Raw genomic sequence first — 12,572 nt, forward strand, 5'->3', positions numbered from 1 at the left:
TAACTGCTCGATTTCTTGAATAAATACAATATGTACTAAAGTGCCGTTTGTACGCAGTTTAGTTGCATCATGCGTTGGTGTTTATGACTTCAATACTTGGCTAAAGGAAGCCAAACTATCCACAGCCCAAGGATGTTTTATATGCCATTCCCGTGCATTTGCTATTTCTTATTCATCCTTGACCCATTTCGTAGGCCTTCGAAGATTTGCGGCTGATTGTCTGGCCACGCTATTTATTACCGACCGCTTACAAAGTTGCACTACTTCCGACCAATACTTAATAAAACAGCTTTTAGGTGAACACAATTTTCCTTTTGATACGAGATGAAAAGCGGGAAATTAACGATCGATTTTCGAGCTGAGTCCGTCGACATGAGGTCTCACGTTTGAGAGTTTGTTGGGAAGTTGTAATTGGATTTGCTGTTTTACGAGTGCAGAAGTGGGTGCGTGGTTTTATCGGTGTGTGAAGATGTAGGTGGGGCAGAGGCGAGGTGGGGCCGAGGCGAGGTGGGGCGGAGTGAGGTGATCGATCCGGTGGTGTCGGTGGTCACCTAGTTGGCAGCGGCGGCTGGCTGCCCGGCGCGGGCGGTGCGGGCTGCACACTCTGCACATTAATGTCAGCGGCTGTGCGGGTATTTCTGCGAGCCGCGTCACCGCTCTGATGCGTCGCGTTGCGTACTCCGTGCCCGCATGTTGCGTCACAAACATCTGTTGCACACGCAACTGATAGCCAGTTTGTAGGTCTAGTCTAATTCGCGATCACTATTTCGAGCGTCCCTAATTACAGGGCGTTGCCTTGTTAATTTTCAGTCGGTACTGGTTTAGTAGCGACATAATTAGTATGTCCGTGCCGTGGTATCTCACACACTGTACCTAATATCAATGCAGATATAGCATTGATATTAGGTACAGTTCATTCATCATTATAAGGAAAATATAGATAAACTGCTGCGAAACTGCGATTTTAGCATCCAAAATATTCATAATTGAGCCACCTAATAGTCCATTAAAGTATATAGTATATTGTACATAACTGATTCAGCAGGTCTCGCTTCACCAGGAAAATAATATTGCTAAGAGCAGCGGCGACCATCCGGATTAATGTCATATTCTCCTTGAGCTTTTGTCTTGCAAAACATGTTTATTGTTATGGGTTTAGTATCCATATTTTCAGTTGGCTCTCTTTATATTTGGCAGTTATTAGTGTAAACAGAATATGCTCCTCACAGCGCTTCAATCGCAATGTTATCACATTATACCTATATTATGCAAATGTATGCATATAATGCAATCTCTTTAATCTTAATATTTCTAATGATAATGACATAAAGCTTGGCTTCAGAAACTTTCGGCAATAACATAGTGCTTCAAGTTTCACTATATCAATTAAATGCACATTTTGCAAAACAAAAACTTTGACAAATACATTATGTATACCGTGTTCCTGCGAAGTTTGGTTCAACTCTGGCTTCCCGCCAACTCCCATGCGAACTCACTTCCGACGCAACTTTCACATATTTCTTTCAAACAACTGTGAATACACCTCGGAGTTGAGGAATAATAAACAAACGTAATATGAGACTATCCCAGTTCATTTAGAGGTGTATAATTAACTGGTCGTTTTGTTGGAAGCTATCGTCCGTAAGGCGGATCTCACACTGCCACGCATCACGCAACACGCAACACGCAAGACGCATCGCGCCGCATGTTGCGTGAATGCGTGTCCGAACTCTTCTGGCAAGCACTTATCTCTGATTGTATGTGAAAACAATGATGTTAAAAAAAACTATTTCCTACATGTTCATTAATTAACCCCGGCCTGTGAAATAAAAGGCAATGAAACAGTTATAGGCATATAAAATAATTTAGTAGGTAATTTAATTGTGTTAATTCGAAAACAAGTAAACGATATAATTACAAAGACTGAAGCTTTATAGCTATTGATTGAACTTGCGTTTTTATAGTTATGAAAAACGTTTGTAAGGTAGTTTGACTAAGAAGGGAAGCCTGCTTTGACTCGATAAATGAGGACAGTTATTATGGTAATGTCACATACAATATTAGTTATAAAATACGTAGGTTATAATGTAATTATTATTTATGATATGATAAGTTTCCTTTCATCCGAAACATTATAAGGAAAACTGAACTTACATAAATGAACTCAAATGAATCACATAATATGTTGATAGGTACCTACCTAAACTGAACTGAAATAAACTGTAAGTATAATTAAGTAATTTTAACAAAGAATAAAACGTAGTTTGTTGTGTTGATCGATTCGTTTCGACTGAATCGAATAATTCGCGGAATCGATTCAGCTACTTTTATTAAGTGTGAACTATTTGCGTCGATTGATCGATATTTTACTGCGCAATGGTTTGTTTGAGTATTTATACTGAATGAAGTAGTAAAAGGAAATAGTTATGTTAGTAGGTTTTTGCCCGTATATTCGTATCTTGAAGGGTTTACCTACCCTTGCCCACCCCTGTGCGTGTGCATTGACTACCTTTTTTGTCCTCAGAAATAACAGAAGGTGTCAGAAAAATAAAATCGCAAAAAAATATTTAGGTAGTAATCCTACATAATTTGTATTGGTTACGTGGCTTTGTAATTTGAGAGTACGGTCAGCTGCATAAGTAGCTATACACTTATGTACCTCGTCAAACTGAAGAACCTTCAATGTTTCAGTGAATTGATAGGCGGTTTCAGATTGACAAGATACAAAAGTGTATAGCTACTTATGCAGCTGACTGTACCTACACGTTTAAGAATCTAAAAGTGTTTGAACAAAAGCTGTTCAGTTCTCAGACTTGCAGAGTCATCTATAGCTTTCAGAATCCTTTAGATATGTAGATGACGAATACGTTCAAAAATGATAGAGCAATTATGTTTTTTTCCTACTCGTACGCCGGGCCCACACTATGTATATTCAGACACAGAATATTAATCTGCGAGTTCAAATTTAGAAGACCATCACACTGACCGTGTCGCGGTAAGGTTTTAAAAATATCATACTGAGAGGCAAGGCCGCTTCTAATGGCTTACGGTTGTAAAGGGGAAATTCTGTTGATTTTAAAATTATGAAACAGAATTCGCCCGTGACTTTGGCTCTTGGAGTGCTGTGTGCTCAGCCGTGGCCAGACAAATGGAAATGGAGGACACCGGATTGTTGGCAAAATCTGAACTGAAATACACAATGGTCCAATTTTTGTGAATTGTTCTTATTATACCGTTTAAGTTTAAGAGGCATATGAGTCGGAAGCACTTATAATGTTACAGAATCACAGGATATGAGGCAAACCACAGAGCCTTTCCCTTGAAACGACGAGGCACCCGCCCCGCCGATCACCGGTGGTCGACGTCATTCGCACCTAAACTTAGCATATTCAATTATTGAAATAAATAAACAAGTCCACATATATCTCACCGTAAATAAGTACAGACGCACAAGATTCTGAACCATAATGACATTCAGTCACTTTTGGTTCTGTAAGTACTAAGGTAAATTCATAAAAAATATTTTAGGGTCTGTTTCACAATGTCTGGTTAGTTATCCTGACGGATAAAATACATGCTGTCACTCTCTGTTATTATTTTTTAGACAGTGACAGCATGTATTTTATCCGACAGGTAGCGACTAACCAGACATTGTGAAACAGGGGCTAAGTATACGTAGGAGAGGCTGTAAGATTATTTTGAAATAGCTGTCAGTTTCAAGAAGGACAAGCTCCTACTCATATCGCACTCGTTTCTTCATATTTGTTATTTCGATATTATGTTAGGGTCAATTCAGACGTACCACAACCACACCACAGCCACAACCACACCACAACCACGCCGTGTGGTCGGGCGTATATTTTGTATTGCAAATGAATAATCCAATTAACACGTGCCACATTTTGCCGTTGTCATCGACCACCTGTGTAATACGACCACATCGCAACCACATCGCAACCACGTCGCGTCGGCAACGCCGCCACGCGTACCCTCTTCATTGCATACGACCACGTGGTTACCACATCGCAACGACAGCGACAACCCAACCACATCGTCATTTTGTCGCTGCCACAACGCAACTGCAAAAAGCCGCTGCACACTATTCACACGTAACCACAGCTTGACCACATTATGTCGCTGCGACGTGGTGTGGTTGTGGTACGTGTGAATTGACGCTTATGTTATGCTATGCACCGTACTTACAATATCAATCTACCTCAGTATTGATAAACCATAGCTCATATCAGTTCAATCTCAATCTATTTTATTTGAAATAGAATTTCTTGCAAACAAAATACGGATCACAAACGGTCTCACTCTCATTCGTAGATGTTGAAGTGGTGATAAACGCCTACTTAAGTCCCAGTAATTCAAAATGGCGTCGTTTCTTCTGCAGATAATCTCTAGTGGATCGGGCGCGGGCCCCCGAGCCTCGTGACACTTGCAAAGCCTCCTCGCCACACCCGCCACCATTCCACAACAAGGTATGTCATTTGTACTTTTGTAACATACATACACGATACAGTATAATTATGTTCACGACTGTAATTCCCGAAGGGTCAACCAGAGGTGGCTCGCTTGCGCTTTTCGCTGTACATTTGTACTCACTTTTGTAATGTAACTGTAAATATCTATGTACACAATACAATCTAAATAACTAATATAAAATTAAAATTAAACTAAAAAGAAAATGCTGGCCAGATCGCTGCCACTGTCGGGTAGGGAACCCAAGACGCTGGCCGCGTTACCCCGCTGTATAGCGATGCTTAGCCTTTGTGCGAGGTAAGAGCCAGCCATAGGGTCCCTTGAGACTTCTATTAGTCTGCTGCTGATTTCTTTAAAAAGCTGACGTGCCTCCGGTCCCCACGGCCCTAGGGTTTCGACTCCGAAAGGCACAAACATGTACCCCTCTCCTAGGGATGCATATTTGCGGCCTTTCATCATCTCCGCCCGCCCGGCCGCAGCGCCAGCCTCTCTGGAGGTAGATGGAAGATGGGACGGTGCTAGTGTGTCCACGCATGTTGCGTCCCACACCAGCAGCCGGCCCCTCTTCCATGGCACCAGACTCATGCCGTCGGGTCTCTTGCCGTCGTCCCGCATGATCCCGCTTGGCTCTAAGGTAGCGGGAACGTTTGCACTGGCAAGGGCCCGGCGGATGGTGTCGTTGAGTGCGGCATGGCGCGCTATACGCCCGGCACTGCGGCCGCACGATAAGCCGTGGTGACCGCGGCGGTCAGCATGTTCCCCACAGCGGCAGCGATGTGGTTCATTAGTTTGAAGCCCTAGTCTCAGGCTGATGGCCACTGTCAAAGTAGTTCTGTCCAGCAACGTGCCTAGATTTGCCGAAGGGTAGGCATTCAGCCAATATCCCGACTGTAGAGTGCTGGAGGCCAGGAGACGGGCTCGGTCTGCTGCATCGGTTGCGGTTTCCAATAGTGGCGCGTCCCATAGCCTCTGTGACGTCGTGTCTGTCGGGATATCTTGCCCGGGACCAGCAGCATTCAGCCATGCATTCTTGGCCTCCGTCAGACACGGCACCTCTAAATCACCAAGTGATGGAGTTATAATTCTTCCAAAGAGATCCCGTGTACTGTATACGGAGGACAAAAATGCGGGCAGTGCTACGTCAGAGGCTTTGCGTATCCCAATGCCACCGTAGCGTACAGGTAGGGTGGCTTGGGTCCAGCCTCGGTCATCCATGCGACGGTTCAGAATTTCGGTTATGGAACACTTAATGACTTCATCTATATGTGATAGGTAAAGTGGAAACTTCCATAAATTGGAGCATCTTAACACGTATGTTAATTTTGGTACGAACAAACAATACTTCATAATGTGCATCGCCATGTGTGGGTTGATGTCACACATGCGGGTGTATGATTCCTAAGGTAAGGAGTCGCATATTTGCCCAGAGGCTAAATGTGCAAAATCAGCCGCAAAGAGGCAGTTGTTTTTATATACCGTGGTTATGTATTACTGGTTATACCTCCAATTAACCTGCTTTAGGTAACCAACCCGTCCTGAAAAAAATATTAGCATAATAATATGTTGCAAAATGAAAATTTAGTATTTTTTCTGGTCCAGCCTTAGTTGATTTAGAGTTTCAGACTGCATTCGTGCAAAGCCCTCTTTCAGCAAATATTTATTTTTATTTTCTATCTCTTCTATAAAATGATGAACGAGTCAAATTTACTTTCATTTAAGTACCTAAATTCAAAACTTTATTCAATAAAACAGTTTTCAACTTCTATTGCTTTCATAGGTTTGTATAAATATGTTTTTCATATAATGTCACCACATAGTTTTTGTAAGCTCATTCATACGAGCTTTTGCAACTTTATACGAGTACATTTCCTTTTTACTAATAACATTATATAGCTTTTGGAATGCTTTTGCATATTTTAGTTAAAATTGCGCACTTTGTGATGAAAGCTTGACTAAATTTTTGTTTCACCATTCGTGAATGATAATACCATTAAGCTGAAAATTGGCTGCTAACGACATGAGGTTGCAGCAGACGACGTGCCGCAACGTCACTACTGGTTTTTAAGCACTTTCATGGACGTGTCGTTGTCATCGAGCGTCATGTCACCAAATTAATCCGTCGCCAACATCGAACGACGCGGACTTGCCAATTTGTTCCTTAAGGAAAGGGTTGAAATATATTATTACTATATTATTAGTATCATATCCAAAAAACGCAATGTCAATGTCGAATAGGGAGAAAAAATAACAGCAAAACTCATGCCATTACAACTATGCAGCTTTTTTCTGCAGTTGAAGCAAAAATCAAAACAAAGCTTTTAGAGAAAGTTAGCGGAGCTTTTATAATACGAGCCAACAAGTTAATTAGCGAATAGTTTTCAACCGTAGGGGAATGTGGAGCGTAAACTTTACTTTTATATTCACCAGAAACATGTTACTATTACTTACTATGTATACGTGCATACTATATAAGTCGTAGAAAGGTGGACTTATTGCCTTAAAGCGATTTTGAAATAAAAGCTAATTTTGTTTTATATGATTTTATGACGATTTAGCTAAATTAGATTTTTCGTTTTAAGTTTTTTTAGCAGTAGTAAATGCACATACATTTCTCAGCATATATAGGTATGGGTCGGTCCGCGTCATAAAGCTCATAATTGCAACATAAAGCAAGTTGTTGACTCCGCTTCGTGCACCAATTGATTTGACTATTCGCATAAACCAACTTTAAGATAATTGTGAAAACACATTGACATATAGTTACAGCAGGGTGTGTGTTCAACGCGGATTCGGGTGTTCCATGTATGGGAATATTTTGCGATTTGGGGATCTTCCACAAATGGGATCTTCTTTCTCGAGTCTTGTGACTCTTGAGCATTTAGACTAGAGATTGTACTGTACGGGTCTTATATTTGTTTGGTTACTATCATTCTACATATCATAGGTATATATTATTACGAGAGAAACTGGAGCCTAAGAATATGGGTTGGACGAATAGCTAAGTGCATCATTAATGTGGCTGTTGACTGAAGAACTTGTTTATGCATAGAGACTTGGGTAAATGTTTATAAAACGGGAGAACTACAAAGTGCAACAGAGTGAGTGTTTGAAATTAATTAGATTCTAAGATTTGCTTAAATCTCCAAGGCATATCTATATACAAATGAAATTCGTGGTACTCAAGTACCTATAGGGATAATGGTCCTGGGTTTCCCAGTCTATCGCTGTCATTTCTTGTGTTTGTGATGGGAATAGGTATACACAGTACACAGTTCCTGACATATTAAGTTCTTACCTACGTATTAAAATGCTAACATATCACTTTAAGCCCCCTATTCATTTGAACTTGGCTTGTACCGGAGCGGTATCGACGGGGCCGCGTCGCCGGCGGGGGCGGCTCGCTGGAACCTCGTAAATTGGCCGAAACGCTCGTAAAATGGGCCATTATTGATGCCTATTAAATTAGACACTTTATGTGTCTAGGTTGCAACCAGTTAATGGTCTAAGCGCAGGCCCAGGCCTTGGCCTGATGCGATGCGGATCAAGTTCAACTATTATTATTACGTATATATTATATTTGCATAAAATATGAAATTTTGCAACATACCGAACGGTATGAATTATTATAACTGTTCATCAACTGACAACACGTCAGCTAGGCTGTCACAGAAGATGTAAACATACAAAACATACGGATTACATCTGTTAAAATTAGACTACAAGCTTGATGTCATGAAATGTTAAATTTTCCACAACAGTCTAAACGGCCGTCAAATACTGGGAGGTCAAATCTGACCTATCAACCCATGCACCTGTCTCTGGGCTAATAATAAAGTGAGCTAATTACTGAAAAATGTGATGCAACAAAACACAACGATAGTAGAACCGGATCTCCCGGTTCGTCGTAATGCGCTCCCGCGATTAACTCCATTGTTTCAGTCCGCTGCGCCGGGATTCCTTCGGGAAGAGATGGCACAAATATGCACGATCAACGTGCCAAATGAGTTGGAATCAAACAGCTGCGTCGGTAAAAATATCTACGAGATGCTACGGGAGTGAGTCGCCGCGGCCGGATAGGTCAATGTCTCGAGGTAGATCGCTCTATCAACTACAGATACACTCATGCGCGATTCTATAACATCGTTATGCAATCGGGAAAATGGAGTGCTGTTATTTTGGCACGCAGCTAAATCGGCGCATGCTTTTATTTATGCAAGCGTTTTTATTACTTCGGTGCACTAAACGGAAAATTCATTTGCAATCTTAATGGTTACGGAGTTTATAGCTTGCGCGGTACTAATTGGCCGTAATTTTATATGTATTGCTTAAATTTTTTGTATCGAAAATACTACCTTCATATTTAGAAAATCATATAGAGTAGAAATCTTCCGCATTCATTTGAAATGGGTGAGCAGTAAACTGAGCATACTAGGCCGGGTGAGTCACTTTTGAGATGCACAATTGCACAGCCCGACATAAAACAAGATTGCAGCTCAATCATCACCTTTTATTAGCGATTCTAGATCGCATTCAACATTGCGCCTCCTTGTTATTTGCATTGAAGAGCTGTTAGAAGTGCGGCATCACAATCGAATCGAATCGCATAAATAAACAGATCACCTCCAGCATCAGCTAGAACATTAAAATGATCACGGATCAGGCGCGAGTGGCACATATGACCGAAGAGTTAATATTAACCGGTGGTCGAGATATGCGGTAGCCCTCATCAAGGCGAGGACGGAAATACTCGACTTGACCTACGTCGGCGCCACGCGGCGTCAACGCGTTATTTTGATCGTGTTTTCTGCACGGAACAGATGTATGTTTGTCCCATCTTTAGACATCGCATAGAGTACTGCAGCGGCTCTACTTGTACTCTCGCAGTAGTTGTTTCAGATGCTGAAGCGGTTGTCTCAAGATGCGACGCGCGAGTGTAGGATGCCTCGAGGAAGTAGGTACTTGTACTGTGCAGTGAAACCGCTGTCTTGTTCCATGTGAGATCGCCGCATGTGTGTGACGAGCTCTGCGTGAGGCGCGTTGACAACATGACGACCCTTCCGAAATAATTGGATCACGTTTATTTCTCGCTTCCGTGAATAGTTTTGTAAGTAGTTGAGATCTATGAATGTAAATGAAGATAGAGGCAAGAGACTTAGATTAGGTGCTCTCCAATCTTCGTCTGACAGGAACGTTCAATAAAACCAATAGGTAAACATGATGTTACAGGAGGCGTACCAAATATTATTTTTCCTGTGAAACGGCTTCCGGCTACGCGTTAGTGGTCCCATAAACATGTTTCTGAAATCTGGACATTTACTATGCGGTGAGCTATATAAAAATGATATGCAGATTAGAAAAGCAAATAATAAATCACTGGTTAATAACCAACGTAGTTCTGTCTAGCAGCTCCTGCAGCCATAAAACATTCCTCGTTCAAAAAGCGGTAAAGAAATTCCGCTATTGTAAGTTTTTAACCTGTTGCCATATACGTGTCGTCGCCCAATGTCGCAAAGAGACAAATTGGCGTCGCCTTCGCCGCCGCGCCGCACAGTATCGCGACAGCCACATCTTCACTCCACGGGAATGAAGGTAAAAAAGTCACCCGACGCGAAGACACTTCAGCTGTGACAATGTTGAATGTTACTTAAAAACTGCACCCATTTACTAGCCAATTTAAACCGGCCCCTCGAATGCCCTAGTTATAACCCAATAGAGCATACTTTTCATTAAACAGGGATGTACGCAAATTGGTTAGGCGTTGCCCGTGCACGCTAGCTTTGCTGACTTAGCAATTCTTATTAAAAGGCAACAGGGTTTATTTTCATGGAATCGGACGTGAATGTGCTGGTTGGACGGATTCGTGCACGCGACGTTTCCTATCGTTAATTTTCCACAAGGGGCAGACGGCTTGTAAACGTTATTGTGGCAATATGCATGAAAATAAACTAGCCAGCCAGCATGCATAAGCTATAAAATTTACTTTCAAATATTAGATGCGGAAACTTGTTAAATGTTTTAGTCATCTATGCCATGCGGCCATGCGCTTGTAAGAATTTTATACAAAAACATAACCGAAATTTGAAACCCTGACCCCGACAATGGTAAGGAATGATCCCATGAAGCTTTAACAAACAAATCACTACTTTTTACGTTTTGGTGTGGAAAGACATCATATACAATAAGTACTTGTTGTATTACAATCATAGAATAACAAGTAGTACTCGTTATCTATGATTACAATATCAAATGCTCATTTGATACACCCATCAAAGTTTCAGACAACAATAGAATAGAATAGAATAGAAATCATTTATTTGACACACAGCAAAAAAAAATGAAAAAACACGCCTCTTCCTATAGATTTGAGGTTAAAAATACTTCATGACTCCTGAAACCGACAAAACAAAAGACAAAGCGTTGTTGTGAAAACAAAAGACGACAGGGAAGCTCTTATATCAAGTCAGTACTTGTGAGAGAGAGACGTAGCAAGGGTCAGGTAACCCGAGGGCTGCCAAGGAGCGCGCTAAATGTGGCCGCCACGTCACGCGCACACTGCGCACTGTCACTGCGCCACTACGCGACAACCTAATTATAATTAACCTACTAACACTGCCGTTGGAAACACAATCTTAACCACCTCACATAAGACATTAATGTCAAAACTATGAGCTTTTCCGAACTGGTGATTTTACTGTTTACGTGGGATAGGCATGCTTGAGTTATTTTTGTTGGTCCTTTGATTATCGCGACATCTCGACTCTTTGTCACAGTCGTTAATCACGCTACTATCCAGCTGTCATCGCCTTGTGCAATAGTAGAAAGCTACCTGAATTTCAGCGAGAATTTACAGCAGCAGAAATGTTGAGGTGCTGCGATAAACAAATAATCTCATAAAATCTCGATATAAATACTTATCACGCGGCGCGATCTGTTTACAAAACTAAACTACTTATTACCTACAGTGTAATTTACAAAACAGAATTATACTTATTGCTATGCAGTATCATAACTCCGTGTCACCAACATTAAATGAATATTTTCAAAGCGTTGCCTTTACGTTCCTAAATGGGCTACAAAACGGTTGTGGCTTTCAAAATGCACAAACATGTTTTATCTTCCCCGCGGGCCGCAGTAAACAGGCTCCCGGGCGCGAGCGATATATGTAATGTGTTGCTGAGCCGACCATTGTCCAGCGATCACCTGATGTTCGATTAGAGGTTAAGTGCCAATTTCTCCAGTCTCGGTTAGAGCATAACCAGGGAGTAGTGGTTAACTTTTGACACATCTGTCATGAATTTTATATGGAGATTTTTCTCCATTGTCGGTTAGATAACCGACAATGGAGAAATTAGCGGTTGCGGGGTTTTAGAGTACGAATAAAAAATATATGGTCACAGTTGGACACAGTAACAGATTTTAACGATACTGGGCTGAATATGCAAAAAACTTGCTTGCTTTCCTCTGACTACCCCTTTGGGAATTATATACAGTAGTGAGCATATGTATGTATGTAAATGTAGTGTAGCCACCTACATATTATTATTTAATATCAGCTGGGATGATTTCTATTTTGAGGAATAATTTGATCATAATAGAGATAAATGGGAAACACAATTCAAAACTGGCATTCATGCCGTCACCGCGGTGACTCAATGACACCCGCCGCATAAACATGACAACCATTACATTATATCTATCGCTCTGGCCTGTCATGAATATTACTTGTTGAGCCAAGGAATGCTTAGCTAATATTCGAAGTGTTATGAACCTGTTTACGGAAAGGTTAAATAATAAGTAAAAGTATATTTTATGTTTCGATAATTTTTTCACAAATTTGTTCATCGTATGTTACGTACAAACAGACAGACAGCGATGACGAATCTATAGCATCTGGCAACGGACCCTGAAAGATGAATTGTATAATTTGTATATGTATATGTCAAACTTCAAAACAAAGCCAGCGAAGTTTCACAATAAATGCAATAAAAACTTCCGATACTAAAAATAAGATTTATTTGTTTATTGTTCTGACTTTTATGAAAGTTTTAGAAGTACCGACTGTTTTGATAATCATGATTTATCCTTTA

General features: G+C 41.0%; 1 protein-coding gene across 11 annotated transcripts in view; it reads left to right on the forward strand.

Moving 5' to 3' along the window:
• The window catches only part of LOC105386449 (potassium voltage-gated channel protein Shab), a 52,710-nt gene that overhangs the window by 13,408 nt on the left and 26,730 nt on the right, over nucleotides 1–12,572 (forward strand). For 10 of the 11 annotated variants that reach the window (XM_048631801.1, XM_048631799.1, XM_048631806.1 and 7 more), the window contains exon 2: nucleotides 4,397–4,484. The exons of the other annotated variant lie outside the window; for it this stretch is intronic. The gene's annotated coding sequence lies outside the window, so the exon portion shown is untranslated. The remainder of the gene's footprint in view (nucleotides 1–4,396; nucleotides 4,485–12,572) is intronic. 11 annotated transcript variants of the gene reach the window in all.

This window comes from Plutella xylostella, chromosome 29 (genome assembly GCF_932276165.1).
Source record: "Plutella xylostella chromosome 29, ilPluXylo3.1, whole genome shotgun sequence".
In the NCBI taxonomy this organism is placed as follows: Eukaryota; Metazoa; Arthropoda; class Insecta; order Lepidoptera; family Plutellidae; genus Plutella; species Plutella xylostella.